This window comes from Emys orbicularis, chromosome 2 (genome assembly GCF_028017835.1).
Source record: "Emys orbicularis isolate rEmyOrb1 chromosome 2, rEmyOrb1.hap1, whole genome shotgun sequence".
Lineage (NCBI taxonomy): Eukaryota > Metazoa > Chordata > Testudines > Emydidae > Emys > Emys orbicularis.
The window spans coordinates 224,187,205-224,204,302 of NC_088684.1; positions in this window are offsets into that span (position 1 = coordinate 224,187,205).

The window sequence follows — 17,098 nt, forward strand, 5'->3', positions numbered from 1 at the left end:
AGACTCTTTTGCCTTATTAATTTTCCATAGCTAAACTACTGCTATCTTAGGTTAGGTTACCCAACTACCAGTAGGCGTTGGTTCCCCTTTTTCTCCTGTTGGCCTTTTGATTGAGCCATACAGGTTTTGCATTGTGCCACACAAGCGTATTACAAATCTTGCTTATACCTTTAATATTAAGCAGGCCTGCCACGGCCTACTGTTGCTAGCTTTAGCAATAGGTTATAATTCAGAGTAAGGCATATGGGGGTCCCCGAAAATCCTCAACACTCCCAAACTGCCCCTTCCCTACCTACCTTCTCCACATCATCCAAGCCAGTCCCTACAATACACAAAACTCCACTCTTTAAGATTACAATTCTCTCACCTAAAAAGGTTCAGTGAGAGGTACCAGCCAAGGCTCTAGGTGGCTCTGACCTATGACTCCCTCACAGTGCTGCTTTTCTGTGCTGGAGATATGCGGGCTCTTTCAATGCTCATTCTCAGCCTCTTTTCCCAGGAGGGGTAGGGTCTGGGGCAGGTTAAACCAGCAATGAAGGCCCTTCGTTCACTCACAGTGTTGTTGTTACTACACTGAGGCTGTGGTAAGATGGGAAAGCCACCCAAAATTCCCCATTTTGGTTTATATCAGAACACCTCCGTTGAATTAAAGCCTTATTATGGACCATATTTCCCTTGCCACTTCCATGGGCAAAAGGATGCCAGACCTATCAAAACCACAGGCATTGGAAGACATGGTATGCAGGGTCTGTGACACACTACCATCCTCCACCTCCCCTGATCCTGTGGTAACCCCTCTATGGGCACTCCACAGGGGCCAGCTGACAATTGTATTTAGCATGGATTTCACATAGAAATTGTGATTGGGAGTGAATCCTCCTGCAAGCAGTAATAACTCCTGCTGGGTCCCTTCCAGGTTTCTACTTCCATGGCATAGCTAATGGGGGCAAGCAGCTAATGGTGGGGGGAATCAGCAGGGCAGCTATACAGAAGCATTGGGTCTTTGTGATTGTTCCAAGATACACACACATCTCAGCACATCCACTTGTTTACAGGGCTGGACCCCTTTCTTCTTCTACAAACATCATCTCACAAACCACACACAGAACCTTGAGCTTGAAATTCCAAATAATAGACAATATGGCCCTATGTCTAGTTGGTGATAGGTACAGTACGTTACCCCTTACATGAAATCAGCATGCATCAGTTAATTAAACCAAAGGCAAAGAGAAGTTGGAAGCTACTTATGGTCTCCATACACATGCATTAATGCACAGTTGGTGAGATGGAAAAGAAGAATAAAAGGACAATTATAGTTTCACATCACTGGGCTTATCTTAATTAGATAAAATATTAAGCTTTAGTATCCAAGCAACATTTTGAGAGAAGAACAAGGTTTCATTGAAGTTGGATCATGATCTGCTTTAATTGTTAGCTTGCATCTTTCTTCCAACTCATGTCATATTAACCCCTTACTCTGTATTCAAATGGGATTATTTTTTATATCACATTTAATGCTGGGGAAGGTGCCAGACTCACAGCCCTGGAAAAGATATTCTCTCTTTATATACAGAACAGGTACAGCATAGACTAAGGCAGTACAAGGCTCCCCGCATTTTACCTGCTAAGCAGCCTCATCTCAGTTCTGGACAAGTCACTTCTAGGGATGAGAGGGTAGTTTGCTCTCTTGACCCATTCAGTTCTTGACTGCTTTGCTCAGACTGCCAACAAAGATCCTAATTTTGATGGTGGTGGTTGTGAGGGAGGACGTTTTGTACAATAGTGGTTAGTATGAAGGACTGAAGTCAAGATACCAAATTTCGGTTCCAGCTGTCTGCCTCATAGAGATGTTGTGGGACTTAAGTATTTTTCAGTCCTCAGCTCAGAATATTATTTCCTGTGATGCAAATATCTATTCATTAGCAACTGGGCTGAGGATTACAAGAATAATGGCTGAAAGAGATATATAACTTTTTTAAAAGACACACTAAAGCTAATTGTCAATTATTTTAAGGGGAAAATACACTGTAGAATTATCTACCTGGCTTGGTTGTTTTTTCTTCCCCTATAACTACTGAACTGTGTAAATAAATTCTGGGTCATCTGCACCACTGTATTGCTTCAGTTTTACAGTGGTGAAACTGCACTGATTTCATTGGAGTTCCACTACCATAAAATAGGAGTAACACAGGGGGGAATCAAGCCCTCTATTTGTATTTTTGTCTTCCAATCACTTCTTTGTTCTATAGATTAGCTATCATGGTATCTCTACTATTTGTTACTTACCAAGGTTTGGGCCAAATCCTGGTCTCCTTGAAGTCCATGGATATTTTGCCATTGACTTCCATGGAAATAGGAGCTGGTCTCTTGCCTTTTTCATCCTTTTGGTTTAGGTTGGCTAAATAAATGTCAATACCACTCTTTAAGTGATTGCATTTTTTAGTCATGTAGCATTTGGTAGCTATGGTAATGCCAGCACTTTTGTGCCCTTCCGTTCATTATTTATATTGGAATAAGACCCAGTAAGACTGCAGTATCAGCACTGCTGTAGTGTTTGAGTTTAGATTGCTAATGCTATATGGAAGAGAAGAGTTGACAGAGCTTCTGCCATCCCACTCCCATGGCATTTGGAGTAACATATACCTGCTCCATTCTGTATAGTGCCTTGGTGTATGTATCGCAAGGCACTGTACAATATTTAAAAAAAAATACAAATAGGGTGCAAAGAAAGGATTAACTGACTTGAGACACTAACTAAATAGGGATTACAAATAACTTTGTTTTTGAAAGTGGCCTAGTAGCCATTCCAAATATTAGAAAAGGACACCCTAACTCTTTCATGTTACACCGCCAGTCCCTTCATTCCCATCCTCCCCCATCTTGCCCCAGACAGCTACAGTATGAGGAGACACCTGGAAGCCAGAAATTGCACCGGTAGCAGTTAGAGCTGTTGCACCAGGAGGGCTGGTTGCAACAGGAGCCCCGATAAGGCTTTTGGAGTCTCTACATCCCTCTGACATGGTTGGAATCTTTTGGACATTTTTGCTGATTGATCCTGGTATCTGTGACAGCCTCCAAAAGAAGCCCCATCCCCTCCCAGCTGGGAGACCAGAAGGACCTTCCAGTATGCCCTTTCCCCCACCTGCCGCTCCAAAACACCCAGAAACCACAGAGGGCTAAAAAGCCATTTCTCGTATGCTGACTCACCAGAAAGACATTGCCAGGCTGCCTGCTCAGTGAGAGTTTTGTTTGAGTAAAAAGTGAGAAAGGATTTTAAGATCTGACCCACAGATTCAATTCATCTGGCGGGGGGGAAAGCTGACTTGTACCTTCATCAAATATTTTTGCACGACATGACCCCATTTCTGCTGGGTTATGTTTTCTACCATTTTCAGCAACTCCGAATTGGCAGCATTTCCAAAGTGTAGTCAGTCATGTTGTATTATTTTTAGACTTTTCTTCCAGCCACTGGTTCTGGAACTGAGCTAATAACGTGCAGTTTTACCTTATGCCATTTTTGTTTCTCAGTTCTCAGTCACTGAGAGAAGGTGAGGATGATAGTTCTCATGCCAGGTGACCATTCTTCCAATGAACAGTGTCATATTTTGTGACACTGCCCACTGATATATTCTACACCTGGTCTAGTATAAGACTGAGTTGTTACAGAATTCTCATTCATCTTTAATAAACCCAATTCTGTTTTTTTTTACTCTCCTCTTTTATTCTGTGACAAAAATTGTAGTCAGGGCAGAAGGTAAGTTTAAACTCCTATACCCCATAACAATAAAAAAATAAATAGAATAGGGAAAACGATTAAGCCCACAACAGAGAAAAATACTGGCAACCTCCTTATATGCTACATTTGTGTCTAGCTTATCCAAGCTAAATATACATTTCCTTTTAAAAAATGCTGAATCTCAAACAGCAATATACAAAAAGAACAGTAAGAAACATGCTATATCCCACTAACTCCAAACCAATGAAAGGATTGGGCAAATCATTCAAACCTCTGGCTAAGAGGGACCCATGCTGCAGAGTTTGCATCCAGCTCTGAGCTCTCCTGTAGTATGGGATTGGTTAAGATTTGTGCCCATCTCTATTGATGAGATACTACCAGTGGCTACCATCCATCTGCTCTATAAGACATTCCCATTTCGCTTTAGATAACTTTGTCTCACTCTTTGCAGTATAGTATCAAGTAGAAAGAATGTCTCAGGAGTAAAGCACACCACTGAGATAACCTTGTTTAGTCATCTAAAACAAGTGGCCACTTTGTATCTACAAACACAAATATTTATTTGTTGGCGTACACTTCAGTAGGTACACTAAGCTTAAAGCCCATTTTCCAGCAAGATCTGAGCTAAAGAAACTGTCTAGTTAAACTAAAAGTTTTCTGCTACCATCCATAAGCTCTACCAATATGGCATCAGCATCATGCCATGGATTGGACTCAATACTTCAACGATTTCAACGACAGAAGGGACCATTCTGATCATCTAGTCTGACCCTCTGCATAACACAGGCCATACAACCTTACCTAGGAAGGGCTCACCAAAAACAAAACCACAGAGAAACAGATTGCTATAGAAGGAAATTGAAACAAAAAGACAAATGTGAATTTACTCTATTCAGGTTCTTGTGCCATGCCCTTTGTTGTGGTATTGAGCACCCGTTTAATTGAAAACCCATGAAAATGAAGAATTAACAACATTAGCTAGATCCAGGCATAGCGTAGGTTTGTTCTGTGCAAACCTCCACACATAGTACCATCAACATACAATAGGTGAAATCCACCCCTATGCAGAGGGCCAGCACAAGACCCTCAGAATGGTGTAGAACTTAAATGGTGCCGATGCCTTGTGCTAGCCCTCTGTTTACCCAAACACAACCCCCCGGGAGAACTGGCTTTGATTCTTGGAACTGATCTGGTACCATTCAAGCAACGGTACATTCAGACACTTGGAAGAATACCTTGTGTTGCTCAGCACTGTGGCCCATAGTGCAAATAGTTATGTATGTGAGTAACTTTACATACGAGTAGTCCCCATTGATTTCAGTGAGCATAACTATTTGCAGGATCAGGGCCTATGGTAAAAAGGGGTCCAAAGTAAATTGCATCTGGTCATATGAAGTATGGTAACCAGATATGGCACATGAAAGTTCGTGGTAGATAGAGACAGAGTAGGAACCTCTAGGATTTAGAGCATCAGGCAGTCAAGGTGACACCCAAACTAAGGTCTGGCAAAAAAAAAAAAAAAATCAACTGTAACTAGATTCAATTTATAGTCAAAATAGCATTCAGGCTGACAATTTGTATGCCAGCTAAGTGATTTTCCTTTAAAATATAATTACTTTCCCTGCACTGTTGAGGAAATAAAACAAGAAATAAATTCAATGTACTATTTTATTAAAAGAGCATCTGTCACAGAGCATTGTTACTGATGTTGGACTAAATTCAGTCCTGGCACAAGCAGGGTAAATGGGAGTTCCCCCATTTAAGCCAGGGTTGAATTTGGCTCATTGTACTGATAATTTAGATGCAATTGCTTTAACTTGCAGGTCTGAATATGGCAACAGCAACACAACTGAAGAATTCTTACCCTCTCTCTACTACCCTACTCCTGGGAAAGGAAGAGGACTTGTGACCACTCCGGTACATGACTGGGTTTAACAACACTTACCGCTAAGAGTTATATGGATTAAGGGTTTCCGTGGGTGATAGAGAGTAGTTTGGGCCAATCATTATCATGAATCATCTGCATCATTGGAGATTTTTAAGAGCAGGTTAGACAAATACCTGTCAGGAATGGTCTAGATAATACTTAGTAGTCCTGCCATTAGTGCAGGGGACTGGACTAGATGATCTCTAGAGGTCCCTTCCAGTCCTATGATTCTATGAAGGGCACCTTCTGAGGCACAGGCAATGGGCTCAGAGTGCTTTAGTATACACCATGGGTAAACAAGGCATTACTGAATACTAAATTCTATTCGATACATGTCTCAACAGGCCAGTCATCAAACTCAGACATGTAATGCTGAAAGCAGACAGGCAGCAGTCATGTCATTTTGGCATCTGTGGAACAGTGGTTTATGTCTCTTGAACTGGACTATAGACCCACATTGAAACAACACCAGAACTTCACGCAGTGCTCTCCTGTCAAGTCCTCATTGCCTGTGGGGGTGGAGATGAGTCATGGTCATTCCCTGTCAGAAGGAGGGGCCATTCCAGATGGGTTTAGTGACATAATGAGGTTATCTTCTTGATTTGTGTGACAGCCCATAACTCACAAAATCTCATGGAAAGAGAGGTATACAAGTCAAATAGGAAATTAGGCAGTACAACCTGTTCCTTTGTGATTTATAGGTGAAAAGCTCTGCATTAGTACATTTGATGAGGGAGCGACATCTTGCATTCTGATCCACAAGCAGGAGACAAAGTGAAGACTGGCAAGGGTAAAGCAGAAGGCTATTACTTTTTAGGCTGCAGTGCGCTGTGATTATAACTACTCTGCAAATTTAATTCATATCGATAACATCTCATGTGGCGAGCAAACTATTTTGAAGAATTAAACCTTCCAGCTTGTTCCCAGCCATACACAGAGCAGTAGAACATTTCAGAATAAATGCCGCTGTCTTTTTCTCCTCCACCCTGTAGATTAAAATGGGATTTAATTCCTTAGCCAAAACAAATACCATTACTAACTGTGATTTATTTCTTAGCACTCTGTGTAAGAAAAGTAGTCTAAGTTGTTTGACATTTTCTCTTATGAGCAGGAGTCAAAATATCTGCTGTTGCTGATAGCTCCCAGATAAAAGTATGCCTTAGAGACAGAGCCTACCAGGAAGAGAAAGGAAGGCACCCCTTAATTTCTACCGTCGTAGTCACAAGAGTTCCATCTCTAAAGGTATGGCTACACAGGAACTAGACACCACAGCTGTCCTTTGCTAGCCAACTCAGGGTCACAGAGCTTGGGCTGTGGGGCTGTTTTATTGCTGTATAGACTTCTGGGCTTAGGCTGGTGGCTGGGCTTTAGGACCCTGCAAGATGGAAGGGTCCCAGAGCTTGGCTGCAGCCCGAACCTGGAAGTCTACACAGCAATGAAACAGCCCTGAAGCCCGAGCACAAGTCAGTTGGCAGAGGCCAGCTGTGGGTGCCTGGTTGCTGTGTAGACATATCCTAATAGCTGAATTGGAGCACTGCCAGTATGTGTCCCATGGTGTTGCTATGTAAAGAGCTTCTGCAGCCAAGAGCAGAGATGCCAAGGGAATGTATAAGGGAAAGAGATGAAGAATTCACCATTGCCTATCTCCTCCATAATGGCGTGGGGTACGTGTGTAAAGATACCATGAGCATAGTTTGAGAGTGGAGTTCTGGGCATAGGTGCTGGATTTAGGGGTGCTGGGGGTACAGCACCACCCCCTGGCTTGAAGTGGTTTCCATCATATACAGGGTTTACAGTTTGGTTCAGTGGCTCTCAGCACCCCCCTATACATATTGTTCCAGCACCCCTGGTTCTGGAACCGATGGAGGGACGGGGAGAGAAAGGGTTAGGCAGAAGCACAGCTGAGAATACCAGTGATTCTTCCTAAACATCTCTGGGGCAAACAATTGTGATTTCTGTATTATTTATTGGAGGAAAAATTCACTGTGACAAATATATTGCCCTCATTGAAATCAATTGCAAAATCCCATTAATTTCAGTAAAAGCAGGATTGAGATTGCAATCCAGCAAAGCATGTGCCTAAACACTTGCTTAAGTGCTTTTCTGGATCAGGCCTGAGTCACTGAGGCCTAATCCTACCCCAAGTGAAGTGAATGGAAATAATTCAATTGACTTCAGTGGGAATTGGATCAGTGAGTGAGTATACATTTTAATGGCTATCTTTGAATCACAAAGTGCTCAAAATATCTACTTTAAAAAAATGAATGAACGCTGAATTTAGGAGGAGTGAAGCTTGTAATATTTGCCAGGCCTTAAACTGAAGTTATAACACGAAGGTAACCTCTAATAGCTAACAGCATGCAAGGCCCTGATCCTCCAGTTCAATCCACATTGAAGTAGCCCTGCACTGATATGTAGCCCCATTGAAGTCTATGAGGTTCTTCAGAGACACAGGACTCTGCCCACATGGATCCAGTGTGGAGATTGGGGCCCAACTTGGTAAAAGAACTCCTCTGTGCTAGTTCTCAGTGGGAATTCATGTAGATGGCTGGAAGTTTTTATATCAAGCCACTTTTAAATTCTGTGTTGACTTTTAAGAAGTTGAACAAATTTCAAGTTGTGAAAAGCCAAGATTCTTAAAAATCTTATACATAAAACCCAACTGATCTGATTCAACTCAAATGTTCAAGAACATTTATGCTCTGAACAGGGATTACACATGAGAAATTTTCTGCAGAAAGAAGCTTTTTCCAGGAAGTCTAAGTCTTTTCAATTTTAGGCTTATAATGATTGATGACTTATAATTAGAGCCCAGATACTATAGTGATGAGCACAATATAGGAATTTAGAATAGAACAGGCACTACAAGATTTTTTAGTATTTAAAAAATGTCCTAATTCAAGATGGGAAACGAAGTCAAAAATCTCAAAAAAAATTGTGAACCAAAAATTGTAAAAAATTGGATTGGATAAAAATCAAGATACTTTGTTTTTATTTCAACCTTTAAACATCACTTTTTTTTTACTTTTTAATATAAAATTAATTTAAATTTCACACTATGACATCATCTTATAGTGGTCAATTTACCATTTACCAAATTACCAGATTTGTCCTCTAAACTTAGAATACAACATGTCTGAAGTAACTGTGTAGTAACAGTTGGTAAATGTTAGTGTTTTAATGGTTTCTATTGACCATATAGCCCTCAATTTGTGATGATCATTAATATCATAAAATATAAAATGATTCATAATATCTGTAATAAACTCCATTGTTCCATTCAGATTTATCTTCACCAGTTACATGAAATTGTTTTTTTTAATTTCATTCTTAAATCTAATAAGAAATTTGTGATTTCTTGTACAGTGGGTGCCATTAAAATAAAAATCAGCCTGTAACAGCAATTACTACATCCCAATAAAAGAGATACAGCACTATTTCCCTATACTTAGAATATGAAATAAAAATGTGGTAACTGTTGGTCAATGCTGACCTTTCAATGACAACTATTCTAATTAGGCATGTTTTAAAAGAATTCTAACTATATGAAAAACATGAATAATACTCAAACTGGTTTAATGACCATTTATTGTCATGAAACTGGTTACAAAATTTTCAGTGTCATGAAACCTGTGAAGTACTAAACATGTTTTTCATACAGTTAAAGTTCTTCTCAAACTTGTATGTTTAGAGTTTCCATTAGTCATTCCATTACCAGTTACATTTGTTTAATATTCCAAGTATAAGAAAATACTGCTGAATCTCAGATATACAATGCACCAGATTAGACTGATTTTACTAGATTTATTAAATTAATGCAGACATTTTACATACACATGCCCTCACTTTCAAGTTCTATGCTAAGTAAATATTTTACCAGCACAAGAGTAATTACTTTTTCTTCTTTACTCAATCAATGAAAAATAGAAATTGATTTAATGTACCATTATAATTAAAATCTTCATTCTCATGGTCCTACTTGGAGAAAGGTTTCGTTAGTTCTATTCTTGTAATTTAGCTGACTTTCATTAAGATATTTAGCCTATAATAGTGGAAGTGACACATTGTGGCAATGCTGTGAAATTTCTTGCATAACTGTGGTGTTTGGGTGCCTGGATTTTCACACCACAAAACTAACATGAAAGGCATGACTGAGTTGTGAAATCAAATTATAGATGCAATGGAAATTCACAGCTGGAGCTGAAACATGCCAGGTAGGGTGGAACACATTCACAGATTTTATATTATATCCTTGTTGTTCTTTTTTTTCAAAAAATAAATGCAGTAATGAGCCCTAATCCCTGGTGTTTTCTAATGATTTTTATCCTTTAAATAGCCTCTTGGTTTTAAACTTTAAAAAAACAACTACAAACATTACACAGTAGCTTTTTTTAAAAACACACACACACACACACACACATACAGCCAATGACAGTGGGCCAAATTCATCCCGGGTATAAGTCCACTGCCCATTATTATTTTGCCATTTATTTTAACACAACTTGGCAATATCACCAAGTGTTCATGATGCCAGTGCAAGTCCATGTGGAGAGCATGAGCTGATGAGATGAAGAGTAAAAAAAAAGTCAATAAATATATACACCATTGAGACAATGATGTCAAAATAAAACCATATGAGTGAAATAGAAGGGTGAGGCCAGGACAAGGACAATACAATGTCAAAACAAATCGAAGGCTTAAACGAGGGGCAACCAGATGGAATTCTGCTCTCCTGGCAATAATGACCGTTATTTAGGGTGAGGATCCTAACTCATATTAGACAGGGAAAGGAGTAAATGGGAGAGAGACCCCCACTTAGATCCCTGTGAGGACTACCAGATCCTTGAGTCCAGGCACATACAAGTGATTCAGTCTAATCATCCACATGCCCCCCTCCAAAAGCTGGTCAGCAGGGAGGGGCAAGGAATGGAAAGAGCCATAACTCCACCCCTTCCATTCATTGGCCAGAATAATTGAGCCCGTGTGGAAGGAGGCAGCAATTTACCACTGGCCTATGCTTATATTGCTGTAGGCCAATGGTGAATTACTACTACCAGGAAGCAAGGACGAAGGAAGAGAGGGACAGTTACTTATTGCTGTGTCTGAACCATAATGTTTTGCTAGGCTACTTCTGGGGTGGCGGAATTGACACACAACCCCTTGGGCTGTGCCTAAAGTCACACTCTAGCCCTTAATAAATATGGTGAAAGAAGATGGAAATGATCTATTAAGTCATGTAGTCCATGTCCCTGGTGAGCAGGGTTGCACCCTATTGCATAGTTAAGAGTGTTTGTCCATTTTTGTTTTAAATGTGACAAGTGATAGAGCTCCCAAAATTGTCCTTAGGACTTTATGGATAAGGCAAATACAACTCATTGTCAGAACGCTTTTTCTGATATTCAGCTTAAAATGTCTATTATATAACTTGAACCCATTATTCCTGCTTATATCCCTCTATTTTACCATGCTGAATAACTTCTTTACCTCCCTGTTTTCACCCACTAAAGATCTGTAGGCTGAATGCATGTTCCCCCCTTAGTCGTCAGTTAGCCAAATACATTTTTAATCTTTCCTTAAAAAGGAAAAATCACTCTCTCCAGCCCCCACTCCTAGTTTTGTTGCTTTTCTCTGAATTCTCATCTTTCTGGTAATGAGGTGCCCAGAAATTAACATAATATTTGATCTATAGACTGTTACTTCCCTGCTTCATGATGTGATGTCTCTGTAGACCAAAACTGTATTGGCCTTTTTTGGGTGCCATCTAAAAGGTGCCACATATATGATGAACATGGTGATGGGCATGCACTTCCAAAAATCCTATTTCAAGGGGTTATAGAATTGGTACTTCTTAACTGAGATGCCCACTCACCAGGAGAGCCAGTCCTTTCAGATATCATGGTTAGTGCCACAACGTGCATAATCCCAAATAAAAATTGTTGGGTTGGTGCAAAATACATAGCCTACCTTCTGATCAGTGAGCCCCTCTAGGATCAGTGTCTGAATTCCTGTGACTTCTCAGATCTCTACCTTACAATTATTTTAAAATCACATTTTCTTTCTGTTTAATCAGATATGGTTTCTTCTGGTGTTAGTGACAGCGAGTATTTATACACCTCATGTAAACGCAAAACTTTGTCCCCTTTTTGTCCATTATCTTTTCTATCAGACAATTAGCTATGATATAATGACACAAGTAAATAATGACTTACAGAAAGCCAAGAGTTTACCATGCAGCTGAATATCTCCAGGAACCTTACATTAATCAAATGTGTATGGCAGTGGTTGAATGTCTTGTGCAGCACTACCTGAATAAACTGGCAGACCTGGAACACACATCTGCAAATAACACAGCATAACACAACACAATATAGCTCAGCGTGATGTGACACACCAATGCCATCTGTAAATTAAAGATAACTTGTAGACCTGTTGCATGGAGAGGGATAAAGTGAATCCAGGTGGTCTGCAATTATTCCAGGAAGGGCATCTGCCACTAGATGAAATGGGACAATGGCTTCAAAAAACAACAAAACATCATGAAATTTACTTTTTGGATCTCAGTGGTAGTTTCCAAATCCCAGGTCTAATTAGTTGTAATTGGACCGCCCAATTCCAAAGCCAATAACAGAGGCAGAGTATACAGAATTAATCTCTACCTAAGAAAGAAAAAGAAATTAAAGCATGAGATAAATCCCAGCATTTTGCAAAGAAATAGGATAAGCAGCCAAGATTTTCAAAAGTGATTAATGATTTTTGGTGCCTCTATTTTGGGTGCCTACTTGAGACAAACCAGAGGGATCAGATTGTCAGAAAGTGCTGAGGACACACCCACAGAAAGTCAAGACTCTTTAAGGGGTATGAAATTGAGCACCCAGAAAATGAGATACCCAAAATCATTAGTCTCTTTTGAAAATCTGGGCCTCTAAGACTCTTACCTCTTTTCCTCTCCCTCCTGTATAAATGGAAGATCTTCCCAAATGCCCCACAAATGAGAAGGACCTGTTAAAGAAACTTTCGGACACTGAAATCACGCAGGAATTGCATGCATGGTAAATCACCTAACATATGAGCTGATATATGCGGCAGAGCACTGAATGCTTCTTTAAAAAAGAAAAATCAAACTAGATATCCTGCTGTATTCACTGTTCTCTGCTGTACAATTAAGAGAAGAGCCATGACCTAATTAATCAGATCACTGAGGCAAAGCAAGGTGTGGTCACTCTTAAGGGAAATCCTATTAGGCCTTCTACTTCCCTAAGAAGAATGGGACTTGGGAGTAATTATCCACAGTAAAATGAATGAAAGGTCACAGGGCACTAACTTTAAAAAAAGCCCAACCAACTCTACTCTGGTATGCATTTGTACAGGGGAGTTATAGCCACTTCACACTGAAGTCTTGATCTTACAAGTCCTTGTGCTCTGCACAGCAGTAAGTCTCACTCCCTTACAGTGCACAGGGTAAAAGGGAAAAATGGGCAGCGAATGGTCATATCTGAGGAGACAAGTGTTTGCTTGGTTTTATCCCACTTAGACTGCAAGTTCTTCAGGGCAGGGATAGTGTTTTTATTATATGTTTGGACAGTCTCTCGCCTGTTCTCTAGCCACCACTGTAATGCAAATATTAAATAATCATTAACATCCTAATAAGGCAATCTACTGTGTAGTCTTCTTGAGTCCAACTCACACGGTACACAGGCCTTGCACTCGCCCTTTGCACAGGGGTGAATTTCAAGTAGCAGGAGTCACATGGCCAGCATTCAGCAGCACTCATTAATTCAAGAGCGGTTCCACTACATTTTCTGTTCTGCTCCTCACTTTCTTCTTATCTGTGTAACACTCCACAAGTGGGCTGTGTGGGATAGGGCACTGTACGAACACTACCACAGTTGGGCTATGATACATATTTAAAATGTCTTTTCACTGTAACAAGGAGAAAGGTCTGCCAATCTGAACACAGCACTGGGAGCCAGTAACCAGTGGGTTCTAATTCAACTTCTGCCTCCCTTTGTGTTGAAGGTTAAATAATTTAACCTCTGGGCCTCAGTATCCAAGTTTGCAGAACAGTGATAATAATAACTGCCCGATTTATATGGGTTTTGGGGAGGGTTAAGTAATTGTTTCTAAAATCCAATGAAAATGAGAAGCACCATAGAAGGGATAAAGTATTATTAGTAATAAAGAAGACCAACCAAGGCAATACATGATTTCTTGTTTATCATACATGTGAAAAGAATGAAGGAACACAATCTAAAACAAAAAACAAAAAAAACCAGACACGTGGGGACATAAGTCTAAAACATTTGATGGCCCGCAATACATGATAAGAGAATAGGAGTATCACACTAAACATGAGCTGGAAAATAAGCTAAGGTTCAAAAAGAATAAATTTAGATTGGATAAAGACATAAGAAAAAATATTTTGAAGAGTAAGATCAGACAATGAAACGGTTTGCCTACTGCTATAGATATAAACACACATGCTCGTAGTTTTCAAGGACAGATTAAATCAGTGTGTGTGTGTGAATAATATTACAGTGGGAACGACTCAAAAGTGAAGTTTACTAGCAGGAATTACATAATGGTAACAACTATAGAAAGGGACCTTCTTTCTTGACCCTGGATGTCAGACTAGAGGAATAAAGATGTTCCATCCAATTCTATTCCCTATGAAGTTATATAATGCACCTGATTCTGTTTTCAAGTTCTGACCAAAGGGGACTGAGAAATAATGGAACTGAGACGTCTCATCTCAGCCATTAGTGGCCCGATTTTTTCCAAATACTGCCTGTGAAAACGGGTATGCAAGTGTCTATGCAAATTGCAGCAGTGGAACTTCAGAAGCCAATAAGAACATTTGGCATAGCTATAAGGCTGCGTTAGATTACTGTGGATGAAGTAAAGAAAGACTAAAAGGCCTGATTTTCAAAGTGATCGAATACACCCATATCAGTGAAGGCTAGACATTGAGGAAGAGGGAATAAGATGGAGGAACTCTTTGAGCACTAATTAATACATACCGTATGTATTTCTCCATGATTATGATTATAGTCACTCCACGACTAAGGGCTTGTCTCCACTTACCGGGGGATTGACGCACAGCGATCGAGCCACGGGGGGTCAATTTAGTGGGTCTAGTGAAGACCCGCTAAATCGACTGCCAATCACTCTCCAGTCAACTCCGGTACTCCACTGGAACGAGAAGCATAAGGTAAGTCGACAAGAGAGTTTCTCCCATTGACCCAGCGCAGCGTAGACACTGCAAAAAGTCGACCTAAGGTACGTCGACTCCAGCTACGTTATTCATGTAGCTGGAGTTGTGTAACTTAGGTCGACTGAGCCCCGTAGTGTAGACCTGCCCTAAACGTGTAATTTAGGATTTTTCTGTGACCCCATGTTCAGTTCCCTGATCCACCACAAACTTTCTGTGTGACCTTGAATAAATCCCTTAGTCTCTCTGTGCCTCAGATCCCCATCTGTAAAGTGTAGATAATTTGAATAGTACTTCCTGACCTCAGAGAAATATGTTAATGATTGTGAGGTGTTCAGATAATGGGTGCCATACATTATATTATATCCATTCATATGTGTTAGTAAATGGATTTTTAAGACAATGTTAATAAATAATACATCTCCCTTCCCCTTCAAACAGCCAGAGCATGACTTTTAGTATAATTTCCCATGCAGAAACAATTTATAATTAAAATTTCACGTACTGGAACGTTTCTTATGTTTTCATTGGGGGGGGGTGTAATCAAAAGTTTGGCAGAAGCATTTTTAGCTGTGACAAACCTATGACTTTCCCCATGACAAACAACCAGCCTTATCCAAGATCCAAGATGAATAGATGCCAGTGGTTGGTTTATTGGCTCAGAATGCTCACCGCCTTTTCTTTCCTGAAGACCATTTCACTTCATGAGTTAGCGTGGGAGGAAGGAGAGAACATGAGGCTCAAGATCACTTGCCAAAATAGAATTGGCACCTGGCAAATAGCACAAAAGACAACCTCTCACTAATATCAGTCACCATGTTGGAACTGCTTCTCGCCCTCTACTTTCATTCAAATACTTATATTCATCTGTGCCCTTTTGCGTAAATCAGAACTGAAAATGGGTGAGTTGGTGACCCCATTCTCCAATGTGTTTATTCATCACCCATAATTATAGGCAGCAAGGGTGGTAACTCCTATTGACAAAGTTGCCCAAACACCTTTTAGAGTGTGGTCCAGAGCCATTTCAGTGTCTCAGGCAATGGGACTCTCCCCACTTCCTTTGGGACACAATTCTGCAATCTAATAAATCTCACATAGGACAAAGTATCAGGAAAAACTTCCCTAATTTACCTTTTCTAATTTCATCACATTACCTCTCACTACTAAACTCCCCTTTTGCCATTTTAAATGCATCCTTTACCTCCTTCCCCACCAAATCTTAGTCAATCTGTAAACATTAAAAGTCATGTTTTTTAAAATTAGTTGTATGCAATCTCAGATGTGCATTTGTATAAGTGATTACTGAGATTTTGGAACCGTGTTAGGTGACTGCATGTGCAAATGACTAGTAAGGCACCAAAAATAGCAATTCAACTGCTTGGGCACCCAAATTTTCATGCGCAGTCACTGTAAACCGATTGCACAAATGTAGACCTGTAATTTCATGTGGATCTCAAACTTACCATTTTTGAGACTGATTGTTGATAGTTTATACAGTTGGCGCAGTGTTTGTTACAGGTCCTGCAGCTTGTGCCTTCTTGGAATTAGTATCAAGCTTTGGTATCAGTGTATTGTTTACAATTATGATAATGATTGAGTGGAAATAATGGGCTTGTGAGTCACATTATCCATGCAGCTGCAAGGTAAAGTAATATTTTGCCACATACTATACTGTGACACATAAATTAGCACATGCAAAAAGCTTTGATAACCAAGAGATCAGAGTGTTTGTTTGCAATCTCAAGAGCAAAGACAGACAATTGCTATGCAGTAATATTAATGCATCGGGGAGGTTAAAAAGGATTTTGTATTCCTACTGGAAATTATCCTTTTTTCCCCCAATTAAAGTTGGAATGACTGGACAACTGCTCTGTTCTTACAGACTATCCTAAAATGTGGCAAGTAATTCATCCTTTAGATAACTCAAGTGAAGCTAGTAGAGTCGCACCAGGGATTAATTTATCCCTGCTGTCTGAAAAAGGATCAGGCAAAACCATGAATTTCAAAGGGAATTGAGAGTGACTTAAATAATATTTATTTTCTTTTTATATGACTAAGTTTATGGAATGGTATGCCAGGCCTTTCCAAACCTCCCACTATGGCTGAGCAAATAATTTGCAACAAATACCTTATCCAATGGATTTAGATTTTTTTTCCCTTCCTTCAACTGAAATATCTGGACTAGGAATGTTATAAAACTCTGGGTTTGCTTTTGATCTCGCATCAA